Genomic DNA, 27,061 nt, shown 5'->3' with positions numbered 1-27,061 from the left:
CTTCTGGGATGCACAAGTCCAGTTCCATCTGTGAAGTACATGATGAAAAATGTTACCGATGCAACAGTTTTCCTCACACCGGTAATTTGCATAAATGTAATGCATATGTAAATGACCAAGGATATTCCTTTTTTTTTTTTTTTTTTTTTTTTTTATAGTTGGGGATGATTGACTGGTAGGAATTTTAAATCAAATCATGTAAACCTACCTTGTACTGTCTTCCAGTGGGCTGTCCCTAGGTTTCCCTTCAATAATCCATTTGTTCCAGATTTTTTGGCTGAAGAACTGCTTTTGTGTCCTACATATTTGATTGGATTGAATAAATCATTGCTGCCACACTGTCTGAGAGTTGGCAAAGACTGTCTAGTACACAGAAAGGATACAGATTTTTATTTATTTATTTATTTTTTGGTATAGCTCATTACAGCAGTCCTGCCACACTCTGAGTGCACAGATTTAACAATACTAAAAATGGCAAGTAATTTAAGAGCTTAAGCCTCTTACACCAACTCACATGATGTTCAAATTTGTCTGAATAATGAAAGATTTAAGAGATAAAATGAATAAAAGGTGGTAATTAAATTAATCCACCCCTTTCTATCAGACCTGTTCAAGTTTTTCTCTTCCCTTTAATTCAAAGAAATTAACACTCTTTGGATATGGTCTAATGTTTCTGGTGTTGCATTATTCTGTGAATTTATGCTTTCTTACTTTCAGTTTTCCATGATCAAGACTCCTTTCTGACAATAAACAGGCTATCACCTAGGATGAGAAGACAGATTTTGATTTGAAAATGTTAGTGTTTTTCTATTCGCAGTGTGTATGGTAATATCTTTAATTGCGTAAGAAGTGGTCAGGAAAATTCTGTCTTTGTCTGTCTATATTGGATTTATGTGGCAAGGTTTTGGTAGCAGAGGGCTGCAGGGGTGGCCTCTGAGAAGAGTCCAGAAGCTGCCCCATGTTAGGTAAGAGGCAGTTCAGCTGGCTCCAAAAGGGACCTGCCGCTGTCCAGAGCCAAGCCAGTAAGAGATGTCGTTTAAACCTCTGTGAAAGCAGATTTAAGAAAGGGAAAAACAAACAAACAAACAAACAACAACAACAACAACAAAAACTGCTTTTCAACAGCAGCTGGGAGAGAGGAGTGAGAACCAGCCCTGCAGACACCAAGGTCAGTGCAGAAGGAGGGAAGGAGGTGCTCCAGGCACAAAGCAGAAGTTCCCCTGCGGCCTGTGGAAGGACCACTGGTGGAGCAGGCTGTCCCCCTGCAGCCCATGGGTCCCACATGGAGCAGATCTCCACGCTGCAGCCTGTGGAGGAGCCCCCGGTGGAGCAGGTGGATGTGGCCTGGATGAGGCTGCGGCCCATGGAGAGCCCCTGCAGGAGCAGGCCCCGGGCCAGAGCTGTAGCCTGTGGAGAGGAGCCCACACAGGAGAAGGGGGTCTGGGGGGAGCTACTGTCCATGGGGGACCCATGTTGGAGCAGTTTGCTCCTGAGGGATGGACCCTGTGGTACGGAGCCATGTTGAAGCAGTTCTTGAAGAGCTGCTGCCTGTGGGAAGCCCATGCAGGATCAGTTTGGGAAGGACGGCATCCCGTGGGAGGGACCCCACGTGGAGCAGGGGCAGAAAGTGAAGGTGCGGAGGAGACAAAGTGTTAGGGACTGATCACAGCCCCCATACTCCATTTACCTGTACTGCTCAAGGAGAGGACGTAGAAGTGGGTGGATGGGGGAAAAGTGTTTTTAGATTTCTTTTAGTTTCTCATTTCCTTAGTTCGTTAGTAAGTAAATCTCGTTAATCTCCCTGTACTGACTCTGTTTTACCTCTGACAATAATTGTTGAGTGATGTCCCTGTCTTTATCTCAACCCTTGAGCCCTTTCCATCCTATTTTCTTCCCCGTATCCTTTGAGGAGGGGGAATGAGAGACCATTGTGGTAGAGTTCAGCTGAATAACAGGGTAAAACCACTACATTTTCCATGGTTCTAACCCAGCAGTTTACAGTGAAGAGTTTGCAAGGCATATACCTTAGTATACTTTAGTACTCCAAAGTGTTAGAAAGATGCATAGGAAAAAAAAATAATAAAATAAATACTTAAAAAAAAAACAAAAAAAACTGAAATCTACTAGATAAGAGTCTGTTATTAAAACCTTTTTCCTCACAGTAGCCATGCTAGAGGAGTTTCGTAGATGCTACTGAATTTCAGTCAACCTGAATGTTGATGATTCAGGTTTTTTAACATGTAATAATATTCTTAATTTCAACCATATCATAGTGTTGGAATTTAGTCTTGTGTGAATAAATTCTTGGGATTGGATAAACTCAAGTGATAAATCCAGTTTTCAAAAAATAGTAAGTTAATTGTAGGAGGCCAGCCTCCCCCCAGGCTTACCACTGTGAAGACATTAACCAAAAGAGAGTTTCAGCTTTTTTGACAGTTTTCACATCTTATTTGCCTGTTCATATTCAAATTAAACAACTTTCAAGAGGTATTCTTTTAAGAATAGTATTGGTGTTTGATAGACAAGTAACATATTGCATTATTGCAAAACTGAAAATACCTCTAAACAGATCTTTATATATAGGTAGACATTGAAGTATCAGATCTTTGAATTTTTATAGATTTTTATAAAATTTATTTTCACAACAAAGTGTAAAGAAGTGTTGTGACCCTTCAAAGAGCAGACTTTCACTTTGAAGAAAACATTTGATTGTAGCCTGTTATATCCTTCAAAAAAGAACAACAGCAACAAAAAATCACAGATACAAAATCAGGTGCCAGAAATTTGATTTAATGGATGAGAGTGAATGTCATATGAAGTCATATGAAGGGATGGAAATGTGTAACAAGGTCATTTCATAATAATCTAGAGAGGTAACATAGATACTGGGAAGAAAAAAAAATCAGAGCAACAAAACTCCTACAAGAAACCCAGCAAAAACATTTGAAATAAATGCACATGAACATTTACAAAAAAGAATATGTTTCCAATTTCCCCATTAGTCAATGGACCAGGAAAACTTAGCTATATTTTTTTGGCCTTTTTTGGCTTTAACCTAATCTTGTCAGGTAAGCTGATAAATGTATCATTCAAAATTGACATCAATAAGTTGGTAAACATCTGGAAAGCACTTTCAAATACTTTACTGCATTAATAGGAATATTTCTTTCTTCCACTTTTAAGTATTATGGCAGTGCATTAGCTACTCACTTCTCTTTAAAAACAGGAACAATAAAGGAACAAACTCCACTTGGCTCTGTTCTCTTCCCATGGGATACCTCTGTCATGCGCTTATTTGCAAGTTCCTCTTTCTATAACTTTAATAGGTTTCCCTGGTTCAATCCCCTTTGGAAAAAAAAAAAAACAAACAGGATGGAGCAAATCCATAATTTCTTCTTATGACAGAAAGAGCAAAGTATCAGTACAGGAAATGCTTAAGCTCAGAAGAGACTCTCAAAAGAAAATAGGAGTTTCAATCTCTCAGCTTTTTGCACATTTCACTAAAGGCTTGTAGATGGTAGCTCAGGGACTGTGATGTAGAATGAATTACTTTGACAGAAAGGCGTAACCTTGTGAAAGATTTATGTGAATGTTGGTACATGCTCTATATTGTATTCTACTGGTAAGGATGTGGATATATTATTTCCACCTTCCTAAAAAGGTGGGAGTTCAAATAGTTAATGTGGAGGCCATCAGTGACCAATTTGTCATAGGATTTTATGAACTGGATAGGGGTAGGAGAAGTCATCTCTCTACAGCCTAGTTTAATCTGACACCATCTATATTCTTCTAGTAGAGAGTTTTGGTGAGATAATGATAGGGATGAGACATCTTTTCCATTATTTGGATGATCTGAAGAAATGTACTAGAGAGGATCACAGTGTCAGATAAATTGATTTGTGTATAAGAGACTTTTTGAGTGATATGGTTTGGGGAAAGCAGGCAGGAGAATAATAAAGAAAAGGAGAAGGGAAACATTTTATTTTAAAAGAGGGCTTATTTTGGTTTTCTCAAATTCTCTGAAACTATCAGCAGTTATAAAGTACAGCAAGTTAGATGAGCAGTCTCAGAGGAGTCATTAAATTATCACAATGGTAAAACTTGTAGAAATCTTTAGGTTGAGTAGCTTGATCCATTTCTTTAAAATTGTGTCTACTGCAGTCAGAAGAAATTCTAAGTCTTCAGGGAACTTCCTGATTATATTTGGATCTCAGAAACATTATCTTGGAGGCAGGTAAATTCTAGTCCATTTTCTTGTTTTACTTAGCATGCCTCTTTTTTTTCTCTATTTCTACTGACCTCAAGCACTTTTTTTTTTTTTTTTTTAAGCACTCTTTTTTTTCTTAATAGCTTACATGTAGTTTCTGAAAACCAGTAACACAGTTTAGAATTGCCTTCTATTCACCACTGTATGCACTACTATCCATTCAGGTGTTTAGAAAGCTATGATAACTTTATGCTGTGAAAAAATCTATAATTTAAAATTTATTTAGTATCTTTTTGATTAAAGTAGGTAGTGTCTCAATTTAATGAATTTCATATTTTGAAATTAAAATAAAATTTCTCTTACCTGTAGCAAACAATGAATATGAACATTTTAAATTTTGGTAGCTATTCTTGAGAAACTATTAATGGTTTTATTTACTATTTTCAGGGTTATTTTCCCATCCAACCATTGCTTCTTTGCAGTTAAAGAGAAACTTATTTAAATGTTTGTAATTAGGACACATGTAACTCTTTGTATGTGATATTACAAAGTGCTTTCCAAAGAGTTATTTACAATTTCCATAACTTTTCCCCTTCATTTTATATACATTTAAAACAAAATTAGACAAAAATTCCAAACACGTTTCTAAAAATCAGTCACGGAGAAACAGAGTGGTTGAGGTTGGAAGGGACCTCTGGAGATGATCTGGTCCAACCCTCCTGCTCAAGCACCAGAGCACACTGCACAGAATCACCTGCAGGGGGGTTTTGAATATCTCCAGAGAAGGATACTCCACAACTCCTCTGAGCAATGTTTTCCGGAGCTCTGTCACTCTCACAGTAAAAGATTTTTTTCCCCTCATATTCAGATGCAACTTCCTATGTCTCAATTTGTGCCCATTGACTCTTATCCTGTCACTGTGCACCACTGAAAAGGATCTGGTCCCATCCTCTTTAAGAGGATGACACTCTCCTTAAGATATTTGAATACATTGATAAGATCCCCTCTCAGCCTTCTTTTCTCCAAGCTAAACAGGCTGATCACTCCCAGCCTTTCCTTATAAGAGAGATGCTCCAGTTCCGTTATCATCTTCATAGCCCTCTGCTAAACTCTCTTTAGGAGCTCCATGTCTCCCTTTGACTAGGGGGCCCAGAACAGGACACAATACTTCTGATAAGGCCACACCAGGGCTGAGTAGAGAGGGAGGATATCATCTCTCAACCTGCTGGAAACACTCTTCCAAATGCACCTCAGGATAACACTGGCCACAACGACACATTGCTAGCTCATGGTTAACTTGTTGTCCACCAAGACTCCTAGGCCTTTCTCTGCAGAACTGCTTTCCAGCAGTTTTTTTTTTTTGGTGGTATTCTGATATGAAAAGATGCAGATAGTTTCTGTTAAGAAACACTTAGACTCATATCCTGCAGTTACCAGTGAGAATCAGCCAGCTGTGTCTAGATCCTCAAAGAAATTTAAGGATCTGCATCAGCATTGTCTTCTTAGTGACTTTAGAAAACGTGTCCAATCATCTACTATATCTTTAGGCACTGAAATACCTGCAAATATCTGCCCCAACCTAGATTTTAAAAGTGGTTTGAAGTATTCAGTAGCATTGAGACATCCTTATCAGATTAAGTTATTTGAATACCTCGCTGATCTTCAGCCTCTGGAATCACTCACATCTTTGAAACTCAGAAACAAACATGGTGTAGGAAATTGTTTCACAGTCAGATTTGATACCAAAAAAACCCACCAAAACAACAAACAAACAAACAAACAAACAAACAAAAAACAATGCAAAATCAGTTGCAAAACGAGAAATAGTTCTTTTTCATTAGTTCTTGAAAATGTCTCAGTTTAAACACTGTTTCCTGCTCTCTGTTGCACTTAATTTAAAGATGTAGAATAACTGATGATAGTCTGCCGAAGAATAATATGAATGATTAAAAGTCCAGCAAACATGAAAGAAAAAGGATTTTTAGTTTGAGAAGAGAAGGAGAGAAAGGAAAATTGAACATAATGACAATTTTCAAATACATAAATGCTACTACTTTCCATCCTTGTGAAAGACAAGGCAAGTAGTACTGCTTTAAATTGCAACAGGACAGATTTATATTAGATGGTGGGTAAAAACCCTAATGCTATTAATGATAACGAAGTGCTGAAATGTATTGCCTGTACAGCTGTGGGTCTCAAGACATGACAAGAAGCATTTCTCTGAAAAATGACCTAGCTGGAGACACTCCTGCCTTAAGGCACAAGGTGAACTAAGTGATCTTCTGAGGTATGTCCCAGTCCTACAGGTAGGAAACTTGACAACTCCTTTTCCCTGTAAGGGTATACATCTTGCTTATGGTTGAAAATCAGCAGAGAATTAACAAAACAGATTTCATGCATCTTGGAGGTGTAACTCAAATTCTTTAGCAATCTCACTAAAAGACCACATATATCCTTATACAAATAAACAACAATTATTTCCTTAAACTGGCCTAAGAGAAAAGTAGAGTCTGCTAGGTCTGAGGGTGACTGTTCCTCCTGGACTCAGGGAAACATCTGTGATATGTGTTTGCATCCTGCAGTGTGTGAATGAAGAGCAGATTAAAAACAAATTTCTGTAGGAGGTGCAAATCCCAGTAGAAACAATAGATCTAGCATAGATAACTCCCAACACAAAATAAATGTCATTCAAAAAATACAATTTGCATGAGGAAAAGAGCAATTATAATCCAAGATAAAATGTTTGTTTATGCTCAAATTGAATAGAGTATCTGTGGTAAATTAAAGCCTAGTACTCTTAACAAAATTGTAATTAGTGAAAACAACAGCATGCAATTCTATCCTGGAGGAATCTTCACTTAATTACTGAAAGTAATGATCCTTCATGCTTGAAAATATATATATATATATTATTTTTTTTTGAGGGGGATGTAACTGCTGAACACATTCCATGTATGTTTGAATATTGCTTTCCTGGCTTTTTAAAATCTCATTGCTCAACTAGCCTGTTTTGATAAGAATCCCAGCAGTGAGAGAGTTTTCTAAAAATATGAATAGCTACCAAGCATGAGATTGGAAAAGTCAGACGATAGGTTCACCAGGCAGGCAGTTAATTTCTCTTGGTTTGTTATACAATTGCTTTTCTTTCTTTCTTTCTTTCTTTCTTTCTTTCTTTCTTTCTTTCTTTCTTTCTTTCTTTCTTTCTTTCTCTTTCTTTTTCTTTTTCTTTCTTTCCTTCCTGCCTGCATTCTTTCTTTCTTTCCTCTTTCTTTCTTTCTTTCTTTCTTTCTTTCTTTCTTTCTTTCTTTCTTTCTTTCTTTCTTTCTCTCTTTCTCTCTTTCTTTCTCTTTCTTTCGTTCATTCGTTCATTCGTTCATTCGTGATAGCTTTGTTATTAAGACTATCAGAACCATCTGGAAGTTCATTGATTGATGTAGTTAATGTTTGTTACTTGTTCACTTTCTGTTTCAGAGTGGCCAAAGGTCTCCAGACCTTTGCATGAGATATCTTATTTATCCAGAGTTTTATTTCAGCCTTGTTTAAGAGTATGCACTACAGTCTGCATTAGAGATAGTTAGTTAAAGAAAATAAAGTGATTTGTTAAGGACAAGAAAGTTATAAAACAGTTGTTAATATTTCTCAATGAATGTAAAAATGAGATCCATGTTTGAGAAAACACATCGCATAAGTGCCATGTCATCTTACCACTCAAATTAAGAAGCAAGGTATATATATTTTTGCATCATTGCACCAGAATATTTTTTTTTATATTTTATATTTTATATTATTTTTTTTATATTTTTGCATCATTGCACCAGAAATAATAATGTTTATAGGGTCATAAACCTATTAGTTTGGCCTCAGCACCATGTGAATGAAATTAAATTGCTGCAAGCTGAAGTAAGCAAGCTGAACAGATGCTTCCAGATCATCTACCTCATCACTGATTCTACGTTCCTCAAGGATGTTTAACTTTGAAGACTGCCTACACAAATAGGTTGCAAATAAAGGTGTAAGCAACTCAGTGCTGTTTGCATATCATAGTAAAAACATCCGTCTCCTGAAAAGTGAATTTTGAAGTTTGTTTGTAATGAAATTGCAAGTTTATCAGCCACATGCTGAGCTCTGAGGTGTTAGATGATTTTTGGAAAGTAGCAGTATATGCTATGGAATGTAAGAATAGAGATTTTTAACTGGACTCAACATTCTTCTCGAATGTGAAAAATAGAGAATGGCTTTGTTGTGCTTCTCATAGTTCTTGTTGATGAGACAGGTTGTAGATAAGTTTTCTAGAGGTTGCCAGCTCCATGATTAGTTCTATTGGATTGCTGTAATTTAGACAGAATATGATGAAAAAATGAGTAACTAATACCAACTCCCTGACCATCAGGATTTCACAGGCCTGCTAATCACTACAGCTTGCCTGGCACAATCAAAATCATACTGGCTCAATGTAGTTTTGTGAAGATTTTGAACAGTTATACTCTGCAAGGTAGCCTTCTGGGAATTTAAATAACAGGAAATTGCTGTGCATCTGTTTTGGTAAAGTAAAGAGGAAGAATGACTACAGGAATGGAAGGAATAATTTAAGCAAAGATGATTCCCCACTGTAGTTAGAGACTCATATAATGAAGAATAATAAATTGCAAGTAGTTTAACTAGAAAATGAAGGTGTTTTTTTTTTTTCCTCACTAATTATGATTTCTATAAAATATGCTTCAAAGACAACTTTGTCTGCTCATTATTCTACATTTCTTGGTTCCAATATATTGTCTAAGTCCTTTCTACATTTCTTTGCAGATTGAATAACTCAATGTCTTGTAAACTAGAGCGTAGGAACAAAACTCAGGATAATATTTTTTTGCTCAATACTACTCACAAACATTAACATGAAAAAAAAAATTTTGATGTTTGAATCCCACGGCTCTCTGAAAAATAAAAATACAGCATTTCTATTATATTTACATTAACAAAAAAGCAAAAGTTTTCAAGTAGCTAACAGAAAAGTTAGTGAATTCCAGTACAAAAGTAGAATTTTCTCATTAAAATTTTAACAATAACAGAAAAATAAAAGAACATGTTAAGGCATCTGTCAGACAATTTTATATTATGACATTCACCATTTATAGCACTTTGTATTGGATACTATGCATATCCTGGTGTCCACAGTAAAGACAGTTTCTCCAAACTGTCAAACTATAGGTGGTACCAGGACTGAATAATTGTCCCATCTCTAGGAGTGCTTGGGGTTCATCTTACAAACCACTGACGTTAGACACAATGTCAGCAAACAATTTTCTTGAGGGTAGTGAAAATGAGGATCTAGGAGAATATTGTTTGACTCCTGCATGTTTCTGTTGCACCCTCAAACTCTCTACCTTCATACAGAAGAACCAGGTAACAGATGATTTTTTTTTTTTTTTTTAATTTCCACTGTAATTTTTTAATATAAAAATGTTTCTAAACCAACATTGCATTTTTTCTAGGAGTGAAAGGCACCAAGGCTATCTTTAGTTTAGTGAGTCCAGTATCCCTGGATGTCATGAGGGTAAATAGAGAAAGGATCATTGTAAGAATCACTCTGAATGGTGATTAAGCTTCTGCTCTCAATAACTCCCTGGAAGGATTAGGTCAAGTGTTACAGGCACCTTTGTAGCATACACACTCCTTAGTCTTATCTAGGAGTCAGAATATTTCAGTGTAGCAAAAAAATTCCCTACATGAGATTTACTACTGGATTTTATTTATGTAGTTTTTTGTCACAAAGTTAAATAGTAAGTAAAAGTTGGTAATATGAATTTCCAAAAACCCTGTGTGGATTAGAGGAAAGCTAATATGGGGGCTTTTTGAGTTGGAGACTATTTCTTTGGGTTTCATTTTTAACACTTTTTTTTTGTTTGTTTTTTAAATCTTCAAAAAAAGTACTTTTTCTTCCCAACTTTCTGTTGTGAGCTAGTGCTATCTTTGATATGAGAATAAAACATGTCATTTATTTCATATAGAATACAAATTTAAATGGAAACAAGTCAGCAAACAAGTGCTTATAAAGCGTAGGTACCCTCCCAATCACCTAATGTAAGAGCTAAATAATTCATTGAACTACAAAAATACTTCCAAAAGTAATGTGCCAAGAAATCGCAGGTCAGATGCAAATCAGAAATCCAGAACATGGAGCATAACTGTAGGTATAAAAGGGCACTGAACACTTAGAAATCTAATTTATTATATAATTTTTAATCCAGAACAATTATACTTTTAAAATGAAACATTCTGGAGTCACCTTTGAGTTTAGGAGCAGAAAACATTCATAATACTTGATTTTTTCCTGAAGACTAATTGCTGTCTAAAATATGATGGAGAAAATGGAGGTATACGACTAGTCCTTGCTGGAAAACAACGAATCCTCTTTATCACATCTGTGCCCTATCTAAACTTCTAAAATACCATATGGCAGAAAATTCATACAGTACACCTCAGTTCTAAGACTAGGGGCTGAGCAAAAATTTAGGAATGGGGTGTATAATATAACTGCTTTTTAAAAATATAATCACATTAAAATTTACGCAAAAAAAAGTCTATACAAATAGAACATGCAGAGAGATATAACCAATTTCTAATAAGTTGTGACTTAGGGACTACTTCTTGAATGATAGTTTGTTTCTAATTTTTGTGTTTAATACTTGATATTTATCTTTTTTTTTTTTTTTTTTTTTTTTTTTTTTAAATGTATATTTAGGTATGTACAACACAGTGAGCAATAAGGTCCATAAACTGAGCATTCATCATGTGGAAAAAGTTTAAAACTTATATTCTGATCTTGTTATTGGTTTCTTTTCCGTTCAGTTTTACACTGTAAGAAATGTTTACTTCTAAGCAAGACACTTTTCCCATCATTCATGTTTTTTTATATTTGTCATGACTCTGCTTAGTAACAACTCTTCCAGGAGTCCTGCCTATATGATTGCTCATATGGTCAAAACTCTTCCACACTTTTTGTTATCCTTGATGCCTTTTTCAGCACCTTCATAGCACTGTTATATCTTTGGTGAAGTGGAAAGGGAGGACTGTGTTCACTATTCAAACGGTTCTTGGCTAAGGATTTATACAGTGGCACAGCGTTGTCTTCTGTTTTATCTTTTGTTCCTCTCCTACCATTCCTTACGCTCTTGAACACTGACCTCCCTGAGAACTGACTTCTCTGAGTGAAAATCTGTTCCCTGAGTTGTTCGTAGGTGATTTAGAGCACATGACTCTACGTATATATCTAGCATGTTTTATCTCGTCTGTGTGCTTTCATTTTTCAACACTGAGTTTTGTCTTCTGTTGCTCAGTGAGATCCTTTTGAACATTCACAACCAGCTTCAGTTTTACTCCCCTTACTAATTATTCATTTGTGCAATCAATTACTGTATTGAACTTGAAGTAATTTTCTGTACAAATTATCTCAGTCTACTTTGCAGAAAATATTGCTCTGTGTAAGTGGGCACTCAGCAGTCTCTACTCAAACATGGCTCCTATTAAACTAAAGTATGGTTTCGTTGAGGACTGTGGGGTAAAAATTATAACAAATATCTTGAAAATAAAAGTATTATTCTAAACAGATTCACAAAATAATTAGCAGACTTAAAATGAGGAATGTATTTCAAATTACCTGTTGTTTATTCTTATCTTCTTTACAAAAAACTTTCAAAATTTTTTATCTCTATGTCAGAATGAACTTCAGATCTTAAGTGAATTTGAATCTGCTAAACTAAAATGATGACAGGGTATTGTTAAATACATTTTTAAATTATAAACCTTTGCTTTTAGGAAACATACATATATTTGGAAACATATACATACACTTATTACAAACTAAGCAGAAGTGTTTTAATAGAGGAAACAAAAGCTTAGTTTGAAATAAAAAAGTAGGGATGGGTGGAATGAAAATGTTAATTAAGTTAGAAAACTTTCTTAATTTCATAAGGAGTACAGAAAAAAAAAAAAAAGCAAGACTTTTCTGCTGTCTCTGGGTTTACTGGGATGATTTACATTTGGCATTTTCCCTTGGAAATTCACATTTTGTTCAAGTCAAGTGTACAGAATTAGAATCCCATTTCAATAAGCAAAAGACACCAAAATGATTAGGAGGTAAGCGCTCTCAAATGAGGAAGGATTTTTGGAGAGTTATGCCATCAAGATACAGTATTTACGTATAAAAATTAGAAAACTTTCACAAACACAGAAGACATCTTCCAAAAAAAACACATGTACTACTGACTTTGAAAAAAAGATGAGAAGAAAATGAGCTAGTAACTTTGCAATTAGAATAATTACTGCTATTTATTTTTTAAAGTGCTTAGCAAAAACAACTGTGTAGGAGATGGTGGTTCCTTGCACCAATAAAAAACAAACCATAAATGTTCTCCCAATAGCTACCAAGGAATTTAATGGATTTTTTTCCTAATAACTGCCTATGCTTCCTCTGTCCTGCCTTAACAAAGCTGAATTTGATTATGTTTGTGGAAATCATGTTTAAAAATCATTGCCAGCTGTGGGCTAGGGAACAGACAATACCTCAGTCATTTAGTGTTTTTATGATTCATCTTCATGGTGAAGCTAATCAATTAATTTGATCTAAGCAGTATAAGTTTGGAATACGGACATACTGAATTCTGTCCACTAAACAGGGACTTTACTGCGTATATAATAAAAATTAAATCCATTATATATGTATTATTGACTGAAAATTCAAACTGGCTCCTCTACAGTGTAGTATTTTTATGGTATTTATTTTTAAAAAAATTCTTGTTACACATGGTCTAAATGGAAATTGTATTGATAGCTCATTGTATTTGTTCCCAGTTCATTACATAGGAAACTATTCTAACTCCTCTTGCCATTATTATTCAGTGTCTGCTTTAACAGGATAATATTATTTTTATTATTTTTTTTTCCTGGATAGATATTTCCAAGAAGCTTATGTCTCCCTTTTAACTCTTTAGTTAGATCTTACTAATGGCTAAATGTTGACTGAGACATGTGGAAAGTAGCTGTTACGTTCTATGTGGAAACATTTCATGTGCCTCCAATGAAAGTCTTTCAATCTTACAGGCATTTTATTGATTAGACTCCTTACTATTTTCAGATTTTTTTACAATACTTTTTAATAACAAAAAGATCTGAGGGAATGACAAGTCAGGTACATTTTTAGCTAAAAAGACTCTAGAATTCATTTATTGCTCTGAAATTTGATAGCTTTCTAAAAGTGGAGTCAAAATTGTGGCATCTGATCTCCCCACCATCATTCCCTTGAAAGTTAAATGTTGTAGAGCTTGGATATTATTATACGAAAAATGTTAAAATAATTGTTGTTGCCATCCAAGCCTATTAGAAACATAAAAACTAATTATACTGGGACATGGATGTATAAGAATTATATTAATAATTTTAGTAAAAGCATTCCAAAGTGTTAAAATGTGTAGACTGATGAGCAAAAGTCATTAAAAAAAAGTTGTTACAGTGTGTCAGCTGATAATCGGATGTAACACAGATGATAAATAAAACATGAACAAATCCAAGTCTACCATCTAACAGTGATAATCTATGAGCTGCTTACTGACAAAAGTTTTTTACTGTGCTAGCAAAATTATAGGCTAAAGTGACATGATAGACAATTTCTCTGTTATGAAAGCCCCACACACTTTCCTATATAATTTAAATGTATAGGCATCATAGATCAAATAATCTCATGTTGCCTGATACAGTACTATTTTAAACTGGCATTGGGAACTGCCTATGGAATACACAATGTCTTTTTATTGAGCAAGTTTCAAGGAAGGTGGAATAACTTTTGCTGTTCACTATTTATTATTGTTACTTGTCTTGCAAAAAAAGTAAATGTATACATTCTTTGATAAATGAACTTAATGGATGTCTTGTTTCACCATTGCTTCCATATCTATCAGCATGTCATATTCTAAGTTATGTTGTGTCATAGGTTACTATAGCAGCAAATCTTGACAAATTTTAACAGACATAGCTACATCTCTCATAACAATAACATGCTAGCAAAAAAAAAACACCACATCATTTGTTGCTCTTTGGGAAAGTCCAGTGATACTTCAGAATCCCTGAAATCTTTGTCAACAAATATGAACCAAAATAGAAAATTTAATCGCCTTTCTGCTTTTCAGGACTCCAAGAATGTTGGGAAAGATTGAATTGTGTGCTGGTCTACTTTGCAGAATACAATCAAGTTAGGGGAATTTAAAATAAGTCCTGATTAGTATTTTTCTGTTAAGTAGAAAAATTCAATGTTATAAAATTGTGAAAATGTCTTGATATCTGACCTGAAGACCATGGAAGACTCTGAAAGCCATTTATTGAATTAAGTAGACTTTACACTGAACTTTTGCATTTAAATAATATATATTTAGCTTATTTTTTTTCCAGTTTCCTCTTTATACTCTGTCTTTAAAGGTCATGTCTTTTTTTTTTTTTTTTAATCCATGTTTTCTCCACATACCTCAGACAGAACTGAAATTTGTGTATTTTAATTGCCAAGCTGGCAATATATTTTTCACTGTTATGTTTAAATGTAAAACCCAAATCTGTTGCTGCATTTTCATAAGTATTGAGAATGAAACATTTGGTCAACTGAAATTTAGATATTAAAGCATATACAATCTCACTTCTGTAAGATGCAAAAATGGAGAGATGAATTTGACATGAAAGATCAGTTGAGAATTTACATGCATGAATGGCTGAATCCATTCAGTACATGCCTTCATCACTAATATAGCTGGATTTCATTATCAGAGATCAGAAGAGGGACTTTTTTTTTTTTTTTAATATATAATAGTGTTGTGTCTGCATTATCTGCTAATGAAAATGGAGTTTGTTCAGTTTTCCTAAATATACCTGCTTTTTTAATCATGAAGTATTGAAGAGCTTGTATTTACACAACGTTTCACAATGTTAAGATTTAGTATTGTTTTGTCTTTACCAACACAAACCTCTTTCCTGTATCATATTCCCCAGAACTCTTACAACTTCTTTACAAGGACACAGGAAGAAGGAGACGAACAGGCTGAGTGAACGATTGGCTGTGAGTCTGGTGCCATGCCCAAGGTTTTGGGTTTTAGACCTTGGACACACTTTTGAGGACTGGGCATGCTGATGCCGGATGGGGCACAGCTGACCAGGTGGGGCAAGTGTGTTCTGGGTGGTTAGCTGGCTATGCTTATCAGGAGGGCTTTAAACTACATGCAGTGGGGGAAGGGGATGCACCTCTGAGTGAAGAAAGCATAACTGAGAACACTATCACTCTAAGTAACAGCAGGGAAATACTTGTGAACTGTCCCAATGCAATCAGGAAGGGTTCTGGAAATGTCATATGACCAATTGCCCAGCTGAAGTGCCTCTACACCAACGCACGCAGCATGGCAAACAAGCAATTGGAAACCATGGTGCAATTAGACAAATATGTCCTGATTGCTATCACGGAAACATGGTGGGATGGATCACATAACTCGAACAGTGGACTAGAGGGCTACAAACTCTTCAGAAGGGATAGACAGGGAACAAAGGGAGGGTGTGTTGCCCTCTACATTAGGGAAGGGATTGATTGTGAAGAGTTGTCTCTGAGAAACAGCCACGGACAGGTTGCGAGCTTGTGGATGAGAGTTAAAGACTACACCAATAAAGGATAGCTTGTGCTTGGGGTCTACTACAGGCCACCCAATCAAGTGAATGAGGCATTCTTGCTTCAACTACAAGAAGCGTCATGCTTGCATGCTCTCATCCTGATGGCGGACTTCAGCCACATGGATGTCTTCTGGGAAAACTACACAGCAGGCTGTAAGCAGTCCAGAAGTTTCCTAGAGTACATTGAGGATAACTTTCTCTTTCAGATGTTAGACAAACCAACCAGAGGAGAAGTATTACTTGACCTGGTGCTCACCAATGTGGAAGAGCTCATTAAAGAGGCTAAGATCAGAGGCAGTCTGGGCTGCAGTGACCATGCCCTGGTTGAGTTTGTGATCTTGAGGAATACGTGCCTGGCAAAGAGCAAAGTCAGGACTCTGAACTTCCAAAGAGTGAACTTCAAGCTATTTAAAAACCTAGTAGATGAGATCCCCTTGAACACTGTAGGGACAAAGGAGCTGAGCAAAACTGGAGACTCTTTATGGATGTTTTCCTTAGAGTGCAAGAACTCGCCATCCCCCTGGGTAAAAAAGCAGGCAGGGAGGGCAGAGAACCGGGCTGGCTGAGAGCAAGGACCTGCTGGTTGAACTAAGGCACAAGAAAGAAATGCACAGTCAGTGGAAGCAAGGACATGTGGCCTGGGAAGAATATAGGAATGCTGTTTGGATGTGCAGGTATTGGATAAGGAAAGCCAAGGCATGGATGGAACTGAGCTTGGCAAGGGATGCAAAAAATAACAGGAAGGGATTCTGCAGGTACATTGCTCAGAAAAGAAAGGCCAAGGAGCACGTACCCCCTCTGATGGATGAGAAGGGTGAACTGGTAATGACAGACGTGGAGAAGGCTGAGGTATTCAACAACTTCTTTTCCTCAGTCTTCACTGACAGCCAGGCTTCCCAAGTCTTTCGTTTCCCTGAACCCATAGATGGAGGCGGGGGGAGGTCCTTCTTACCTATAAAGAGATGGCATTTAAAAGACAGCTTACCTCAGTTCTAATGATTCTTGCATAATAATCTTCTTGCATAATAACAACAAAGCAAAAGTAACCCCCCTAATAACAACACCACCCCACCCCCAAAAAAAAAAAAAAAAAGTGCTTTCGTTCATCCAAATCAGTGTGAGCAGTGGTAGGTTTCTGACTAAGCTTTATGTGGCCAGTAAATATAAATATCTTTATAAATGTTTATGTCTTTGTTTTAAAACTTTCTGATCATATGCAAAAAATAAAATAAATAAATAAATAAATGTTACATATCCTGTTCTGCTCATCACTTTAAAATTGAACCGGTGGACACAGTGACACATTACATCAAATCTTTATAAAATTTGGATTTTTGAATTCACTGATCATCAAATATATATGTATAATATATATATATATATATTTATAGGTATACATACACCCAATAGCTAGCATCAGGGGAGTAATTAAGGAAGTACATCTGGCAATAACAGCACTCTGCTGGTCAGTCAGACTGCCTACTTTATACATGTAAAGCAGTTGCACAGGTTGTCACTAACAGATCTGAATGTATCCTCTTAATTGTTTACAGAGAATTTAGACTTCTAAATTGGTGTAAACCCCAGCTGCCTAGTACATATAATTCAGTTTCGTTCCCTGATTCCCACTTCACAACAGATAAGCTGCATGACTAGTTATCCTCCCCCTTTACTAGTTTTATAGCATTTAAACTTCTGTGAATGGTGTTTTGTGTCTGGAATAGATTTCCTTTGTCAATCTGATATACCTGTTCTTGTTCCTCAAGTCCTTTACTAAACCACTTTTCTAAGAAAAGGTTCCTTTCAGATTTATTGCAGCCTCCCTTACTATAGCATCAACCACTGAGATGACTCGAATTCATTAATATTAGACATAATATCAAATTTGTAGTGAATGGCATCTAGTGTAATTTTCTTTAAAACAATTTAGTAAGTTTTCCTTTCAATGGAAAAGTGTGATGGGTATGAATCCTCACATAAGAAATTCAGTGGAGCAGACTGCAGTGAATGTTTGTCCCCAATATCCAAGTCTCTGACCCACCCATATGATGGGATATTCTTGAGTTTTACTTCTTATCCAAAGAATACCGATGTTGTTGCTACCAGATTATGCTTTTATTTATTTATTTATTTATTTATTTATTTATTTATTACCCCTAGATTATGATGATCTTTAGGACCTAGTACCAAAGAGATTATACACAGAAACAGTTACCAATATGTATGCAGAAGCTTCTTGAATTCTAAAAACTTCTTGACCGAAGGGAACTTACCACATAGGGTCTAAGTTTATGTCTTAGGGATCACCACGATTGTCTTCTAATATCTGTTGAGGAGGAAACACACTCTGCTAAACTGGTGCAAATAAAATATATGTTTTTTCTTTTTTTTTGGGGGGGGGGCTGGGGGTTGGAGTTGTGTTACTCAAATGCAAATCAAATCAATTCTGTTTCCATAATATACCCAGGCAGATATTTAATTATACTGTTATAGAATACAGAAGTTTTATATTTAATGTAATAGTATACTGTATCATTTCAATCAATCAGATATGAGATCAAATTAAGAATTTAGTCAAGTATTTAGATCAATGATACAGACATGCTGAAGTGTTTTTGTGATCTGGACCTACAGACATTATACCTTCCTTTATTCATGCTATTCTGCTGTTTGACATCTTTTATATATATATATATATATATATATATAGTTATTTTATGTAAGTAGTATATCCTCATGATACTATCCAAGATTTAATTATTTATTTATTTAATTAATTTTTTTTGTGGAACAAGAAACATACTTTAAGTAGTTCTCCATTACAGAAATGAAACATCTTACAGGTATGCATTTACTAGAAATTCCTATTGTGTTTTCCTACTGAAATAAAATAACTACATAGATCGGAAATTTGTCTTTAAGAACATGAATTATTCACTGTGTTTTTCGAGGAATTATTTATGTGTGTAGAGAAAACCACATGAATGAGAAATTGTTGAATGTGGGATAATACAATTCATATGAGTTAAAGGTGCTGTGTTATTTTCACTACAAGAATGAAAAATAAGAAGCCAATTGTTTATCCTGTAGCTGAAATGCTGAGACGCAGACTATTTTTGTATTCACATGCCCAAATTAATGCAAGCAGTATCACTAGTTTGGAAAAGTAACTCTGTCTCACTTTCTGGATCTTCTTTACAGTATTTTCTAAATAGCTTTTTTTAAAGCCTAAGAGAACCAGATGTTGTTCATCTTTATTCCAAATGAAATTGCTTGTATGTACTTAGCATTTTTATTTGTACCTGGATCTTTTTCATAATGTCATACTGACAAGGATTTTTCTTTGCTTATGATTATTAAAGATTTCAAAGGAACTATGTTTTTCTTTTCCTTTTAGCTTTGAAAAAAAAAAAAAAGTATTTCATCAAGTTCAAATATCTTTGAGTAGCATAAATGGAGTACAAGAATTTTTGATCTTATGAAAGTCAATTCTTTGTTCAAAATAACATTTTAATGTATTTGGGTTTTGATTTCAGAAATTCTTTAAATTCAGCAGAATACAGTTAAACTGCTTATGACAACTTTGTAAACTACATGTTTTTCAAGTCTCAAATAATGCATTACAGTATATTTATGAATGAATGGAATGTTATGCAGGAGAGGCAAAAAGGGGAAGAAAAACCAGAAGACAGCCTATGCTACGTTCCTGAGATCATGACAGGCATTTGGAAAAATAAAAATAAATAAAAATAAAAATAAAAATAAAAATAAAAATAAAAATAAAAATAAATCTGTCTAGATGAAAAATGGAACCCTAATGATTCCTTTAAATAATTTTGTTGGAATTTTAAGGTCATGTCTATAATGAAATATTACTTTGGAGATGACAGAGTAACAATATAGTCTGTTTTGAAGGATTTTTATTTTGAATCCCGACAGTATCTGTAATTGGGAATCTTAATTATTATTCTGCTAAAGCAATTCCAAGGTCCAAATGTTGCACTACGTGATAGTAATTCTTCCTAGGACTAGGGAGGGAATTTTGTTCCCGATGAGCAAAGTCAAAATGAATCTAGGAATTCAATGTCCTTTGGGATTGTGGTGGTTTTACCCTGCTGGGCAGTTGAACTCACTCCCCCTCCACAAAGGAAAACAGGGAGAAAATATGGACAATATGATGGAAGGTGTGTATTGGGTTTATGTGCAAAGAGCTTGGTAGGACAGGGTGTTGCTGGGGTGGCCTCTCTGAGAGGAGTCTAGAAGCTGCCCCATGTCAGATAAGGGCCAGTTCCAGCCAGCTCAAAAAGGGACCTGCTACTGGCCAGAACCCAGCCAATAAGAGATGTTGTTTACACCTCTGTGAAAACAGATTTAAGAAAGGCGGGAAAAACAAAACAAAACAACAACAAAAAAACAACTGCTGCGCTACAGCAGCTGGGAGAGTTAGGAGCGAGAACCAGCTCTGCAGACACCAAGGTCAGTGCAGAAGAAGGGCTGGTGCTCCAGGCATGCAGCAGAAGCTCCCCTGCGGCCTGTGGAGAGGCCCCTGGTGGAGCAGGCTGTCCCCCTGCAGCCCATGGGTCCCACATGGAGCAGATCTTCACGCTGCAGCCTGTGGAGAGCCCCCGGTGGAGTAGGTGGATGTGGCCTGGAGGAGGCTGCAGCCCATGGAGAACCACCGCAGGAGCAGGCGCCAGGCTGGAGCTGCAGCCCGTGGAGAGGAGCCCACGCAGGAGCAGGAGCAAGACACATATTTAATGTCATATGATATAAATGCCTAATGACACTATATAGTTCTGATATATTTGACACTTTTACTTTTTTTTTTGCTGTTTGTCTCCAGACTCTCTATAGCTATTTAAGGGGATTTTTATTTATTTTTTTTTTATTTTTTGAGGAACCTTTGATAAAGTTGTGTTGAGATATGGGTCTCTTGATCTCAGTGGTTTTATCTCCCTCAGTGTTTTTGTCATTTTCCAGAATTACTTTCTGTTCCTAAAATGAACTTCTTTGAGAGAATAGATCAAGAGAGGGCAATTCTTCAATACTGTACACATTAGTGATTAGAGCTTCTCACAAAGCACCGGGTGATCTGTGATCAAATCCTGCTTTTGTTTCGGCAGAGGAGTAATTTTGTCTCAAATCTGAAATTCTGATCTGCCTTGCAAGATAATTGCCTTGGATTAGGGTAAACTTCAAGGAAGATTCATGACTGTGAACTCTGAATGGAAGGATGTTCACTTTTCTGGACCACAGTTGGAAACTTAGATCCATTAGAAGACTAAGGAACGGGACCCATCCTTATGTCATTTCCAAGTGTGTATTTTAGGGAGAATTCTGTTCTAGGTGTGGAACTGTGATATGCAGTCCTTCTTTAGGTGTCTTGTTCATGATGCACCTTTCAGGTATTAGAGGTGCTGCTTGCTGCCTAGCTGTGCATTCCCTGAGGCATTCTGTCTGCCAAACATTGGGATGCCCAAGGTGAAGTTAGAGTGTCACTGGAAAAACTACTGTATTTGTTTAACCCAGTTGTTTTTTTCATGTCATATTAAGTGACTTGAGACAGTAACTTTCAGCCTATTAGTGAGAGGGAAAGGATAGGATCTATGTACTTTTAGAGCTAAATTTATTACTGATGGTAGTTCCATTTTGCTGTCTCTACAGCAAAGGTAAAATGTTTCTGGTCTCTGAAGCACAGTGCAATTAGTTGCTTTTTCTGCCAGAGCGTCATGCAAAATTTCTTATTTAATAAAACTGGAGATAATACACAATTAAATTCAGGGAACCACTGCCCTCACTTTAACTAATAACTCAAAGAAGTTAGCAACTTTATGTCTTTCACCTAAGATGCATTGAGCTCCTGAAAGTGGCTTTTGAAAGAAAATTGCATATCCATTATTTCACAACAGTGAATACTAAGTGATACTTAAAAGGCACAGACAGTTTCATTATCATAGATGTGCAATTAGACCAAAAGAAACATACAATTAAGATACAATTTAATTTCTACATGAGTTCATACATGTGAATAAGGTAATAAAGAAAGCAGATTTAATAAAACTTCTTAGTAAGTACATTTTTTTTCCCCTTTGATATTGCAGATGGGTTTTGGAGTGGGATATGACTGTGTTCTGGTCATTGTAACTCAGTTGATTTATGTAATGCCTCATTGTCTGTACCTTAATCATTTTATATTTTTCTTTTAGGATTCGGACAAACCTTTAACAGTTTTGAGTACAAATTTCCCAAATGACTTTTCAAATTATAAATTCCACATCATCATCAGAGAGAGATTTTTTTCCTTTTCTTTATATGTCACAAAATGTAAGGAAATGCTGAAATCTTCCCAGTGTTTCTGTATTTCTCTTTGAATAAATATAAAATATAAAAACAAAATCCTCATTTCCATGTTCCTAATTTATATCCAAATTGAAGTTTTGTTGTTTGTTTCTTTTTGTTTTTCTTTTTTTTTTTTTTTTTTGTCTTTAAATCTGTTTAAATCAACTAGCAAAAAGTCAATATTCTCTGGTATTTACCTACTCCGCTTCATTCTCTTGCCAAAAGTTCTGCAGGTGGTTTTCAAATATAATTAAAATGTTACACATAATGTATCGATATGGTGCAACTGCTATGATATAAGTTCAGTTTAGGCTATGGGTTAATAAGTTTATGCTTTAGTTTAAGCAAAGGGTAATGAGCCAGAATGAATTCTGCACCATTTTTGACTCAGTATTGACCATTTTCCTCTTATTTTCTCTCACTATTTGCAGCTAATGCTTGCTGAAATAAAAATTCGGTCCTGGGTCATAATCTGTGTTATCCAGCTGGGTTGCATTTCTCTGGAGCTGTCACGTTGCACAAGCTCTCACTTTCCATTGCTCAAGGTGACAGTTTGATGCTGTGTCCTTCATCCAGATTTATGAAATACTCATCACATTTTTCTGTGATTAACTTATTCTGCTTAATAAGATTGTTTTAACAGCACTCAGCATGTAAAACATAGGGAATAGGATGTTTCATACCAGTAGAAAACTTGGAGCAAAACAAGTGACTAAAATTTGCTGAATAGTTTCAACCAGTTGAAAAATATGTAAGAATTGTGAAAGATCATGACATTTTATTTTTATGGTCTATAAATTAAAAGTTTTTATTTTTGTTGGAAACAAGCAAAGAAATATGATAGTTTTTATTTCAGAAAAATCATTTTTTTTGTAATTTAAAGTAACTTAAAGTGTAACATTTTCACCTTTTAATAAATCTGAGAACTGTGGTAGATGCATAAATCTTTCAGGATATATGAAGTTTTTCTTTTTCCACAACGTAAGCTATTCTTGTTTCTTAGATAAAGATTAGATAGAAAATGTGTTTCCCCTTTATGCCATCCATGAATAATAATAAAAAAAAATGCTGTCCAAACAAGGAATGTGAAAAATGTAGATTCCTGTCCACTTGTAATGTGAAAATTGATGTACATTTATGGAAGTGCATAAAGGGAAACTGTGAGCTCTTTGATTATTTCAGTATTTTATAGCAATGTTAAAATAGGTTGCCACTCACTGTAAAAAATGAATCATCATTTTGCCTCAGACAGAATAGATTTCTATGACCTTTTTATCTGCTAGAAAATATAAATACTAATTCATTATAGATGTCATCTTGTCCTTATTTCTCTTAAACAGATTTTATATGATGGGTTAAACTTTCACACAGAAGTCTCTTATTTTCATGGATGACCTACTCTGTAGCTACATTTGCCACAGATTATTGAATTTTTGATGTGGCAAGGGCAATATGAGACACTACTATGTAGTTAGAGTAATACGTCTAATCCTCTGGGACTTACTAACATAGTGAGTGTATATCAGTGTTACATTTAATATTGCGGAGTTTCTGCTGTGTTTTACTCCTGTATTTTGAAGAGCTACATGTTTCTCAGGGTCTTTCCTGCTCTAAAAATAAACAAATAAATAAATAAATTCCACAGAACAAAACAACAACAAAACACAATTCACTTGTAACTCATGTAAAGAAGTGAAAAATTGTTCCCATTATTTGCAGTTGAATCAATACTTCTAAATGCATGCATTAGAAAGAGGCAGCCTGTGGATAAATATTTTGACTTTGTGTGTGTGTGTATGTTTGTTAGAATGATTGTACTTCCTCTTTGTAAGTAGCAATCACATACCCAGAAGCAAAGAGGCATTTTCTTTTTCTTCCATAACTGTGTTTAAAGAAATTCTTCACAAGGGATGGAGAGAAATCAATCAAATTATCTCGAGATCATCTGTCAGACTGCAGGTTTGCTTTGACTTAGTGTGTGAATTGGTGTGTGGAAATGACAGAGTTGCTCCCATGTTTACCGTACTTTGGTATCATCCACATCAAAACTGTATCTTTAAAATTAAAATGATATTTCTCTCCACTATTGCCTATTCCAGTAATTGAGGTATGGTTTGACGGTGAAAACAAGACAGTTCCTATTTCTATATCATTGACAACACTGCTCAAATTATGCTTGCAGTGTCACCTATGTAATTTCATAACTTTCATATTTTGCCATTAGTGACACTTACGAAGCACCTTTTCACCTAGGTTAAATAAACAATTCTGTTGCAATAAGAAATAGAAACGCTTGGTCTCAGCCATTTGTTCTGAAGTAATGACAGAAATATTAATGTCCTGGGATGTCCTGGAGATAAAAGCTACTGAAAAAAAAAAAAAAAAAAGGTAGTTCATATTTTACAGATTCTGGGTAAGAATGACAACAGGAATAAATGTAATTTAAAGTAAGTCAGATGAACTTTTACCATTAACACCAGCAGTTATGAGGCTAAATACAAGTTATAAATATAGATGTGCTGGTTTTATAAAACTGAATTTAAGAACAAAAATGCATTCTATACTATAAAATGCTCCAGGATTGTTTACAAGTGAAGAAAGTATAGGCACAGAACACATGCATAGGTTCCTTGGAAGTCAAGCTGAGGGAGTAATCTGCAATTATTATTATTATTATTATTATTATTATTATTATTATTATTATATTTTATTCAGATTAGAAGCTGAGGAATAATGGCTTCTGTAACTGACTGCCTTTCCAAGTTCACAGACTTGACATTTGAATTTCATATTAGCAGTTAGTTATAGAACAATACAAATCATTATACAGTGTGATACTTATCAAATGGCTTATGAGATTTTGGTTCAATAAACCAATTCTGAGAAAGCAAATAAACATGGAACTTATTAATCTATATTTTCAAACCACAGACAACAGACACTTTTTTTTTTGACAATTTAAAAGTCAAAATAATTTACACATTTTTGTCATATAAAATAAAAATCTAATAGTTTACAATAAAAAAATCTAATATTACAAATATTAGACTGAAAATTTGTCTTATAAATGGTGTGATTCATAAGTAAGTTTGCATAATGCAGGTCCAATTTACTAACATTTGTTATTTATGAATGTAGGTACCAGAAAACATGTACCTCATGGAGGCAATTTGTGAATCAGTTAGTGGAAGAAGTAGTAAAAAAAAAAAGAAAAAAAAAAAAGAAAAAAAAAAAAGGAAATGTGCCCATTAGAAGTCACAAAATGAAAAATTAAGAAAGGTTTAAAAGGTATCAAAAATCTACACTGGATTTTGTGAAATTGATTTCTTTCTCAGATATTTGAGGAACACTTCTAATATTGGTAGAGAAGTACTGAGGGCTGTCTAGTACTGGGGATAAGCATGTCAATTTGATTGAAATTCATTGTTCCGAGACACTCAAAAACTGTTGACCCTGACATACAGAAGAACCACCTCCTTTCTAAACAAGGCACACTGAGTATTAAGAATTGTAACTTATTCAACTGATGGTAAAGTCTCAAAATTACATGGAGTCCCAAAGAGAAATTGAAGTCATTCTGACTGTTCTTTATTCAAAAACAAACACAAACCAAACAAACAAAAAACCCATCACCTCCAAAAAAACCTACATTTATTACCAAACCCATTGTACTTTGCCACACAGTCCATTCAAAAGTACTTTCTGCTTGTCCTCCATTTCTTTTCATTCCTAAGGTTTCTTTTGATTTATTCAAAAACACGTTGCCTACTGAGATTAAATAGGATGAAAAATGAAAGTGGAATGTGGGTGCTGGTTTTATTTTTTCAGATTTAAACAAACACATGTAAGTTAATACGGATAATATACATCTGAAGATAACGCATTTTCTTTCAAAGTAAGGCTTACAAAAAGCTGCATTTTTGAGTACTGCTAATGTGGAAAACTAGTTTTTCGGATAGAGAAAACACTGAATATTCCATTTAATCATCAGGCATGAATTTTGCCATCAGTTAATGGCTATGGTTAATTAATAGTGCTAAAAAAAAAGGCCAAAAATTCATGGTTTAGACTAGCTTGTTTCCGCTTAATGAAGCAGGATGATTAATGAAGGCAAGAATCATGTAAAATTTTGTATAAAACTCAAGTGATACTTATCTGAACACTGAAAACAGGGTAAAGCCTTTTCATTTGTATTTTGTATTTGTAGAAGTAAACTGGAAAAAAAAATCCTTAATTTAACTTTGTAGCAAATATATATATGTTTGCTGACTTGCTAATGGCCACTTGGAAGTGAATCCAAGATTGTCAAAGCCAGTGATATTTATTATTCACTTTTCTAGTCTTGGCACTAGTGAATATTTTCATTAATGCTGCGATTATGATAACCAGATTTTATACCCAATTCAGTAGAATCTACTTTATTTATAGTATTCATTTTAACAATGGTATGATATAATGTGGCCTTAATGCAATTCTTACTTCTGGCCTCAAGGGGAAAAACAAAAACAACAACAACAACAAAACTACAAGAAAATAATGTCGGCCATCAGTAGATAAAGAATTATGAGAGAAAATCTCTCAAAGAACAAACAGAAGGTCTAAAATCTATTTAGAGAATGTTGCTTCTAGATGAGTTTTTAAGTTAAGTATTTGCTTAAAATCACAAAGAAACATTAAGACAGAATAAAAGTCCTAGTATCATTTGATAAGAATATAGGATAAAGAGACTTAAACACTAAATTAATGTTACTGTTGAAAATGAAACAATCCAGAGCAGGATTTACCAAAACCATTCACTATTGACAGAAAATTGAAGCGAGTGCTTAA

At 34.9% G+C, this 27,061-nt stretch overlaps 1 long non-coding RNA gene across 2 annotated transcripts; it reads left to right on the top strand.

Annotated features, from left to right (window-relative positions):
* Nucleotides 1–1,141: 1,141 nt before the first annotated feature.
* On the top strand, nucleotides 1,142–7,952 carry LOC121065933. Of its 2 annotated transcripts, none has more exons than XR_005817404.1 (3): nucleotides 1,142–1,168; nucleotides 6,394–6,494; nucleotides 7,679–7,952. It is a non-coding gene; the product is annotated as an uncharacterized LOC121065933 (long non-coding RNA). The 2 variants fall into 2 exon arrangements; XR_005817403.1 differs by lacking the exon at nucleotides 1,142–1,168 and adding an exon at nucleotides 3,458–4,234.
* The last annotated feature ends 19,109 nt before the right edge of the window (nucleotides 7,953–27,061 follow it).

The sequence above is a fragment of the Cygnus olor genome, chromosome 1, assembly GCF_009769625.2.
Source record: "Cygnus olor isolate bCygOlo1 chromosome 1, bCygOlo1.pri.v2, whole genome shotgun sequence".
Taxonomy (NCBI): domain Eukaryota; kingdom Metazoa; phylum Chordata; class Aves; order Anseriformes; family Anatidae; genus Cygnus; species Cygnus olor.
The sequence above is the reverse complement of the archived record's forward strand: the minus strand, read 5'-3'. Positions and strand labels throughout refer to the sequence as shown.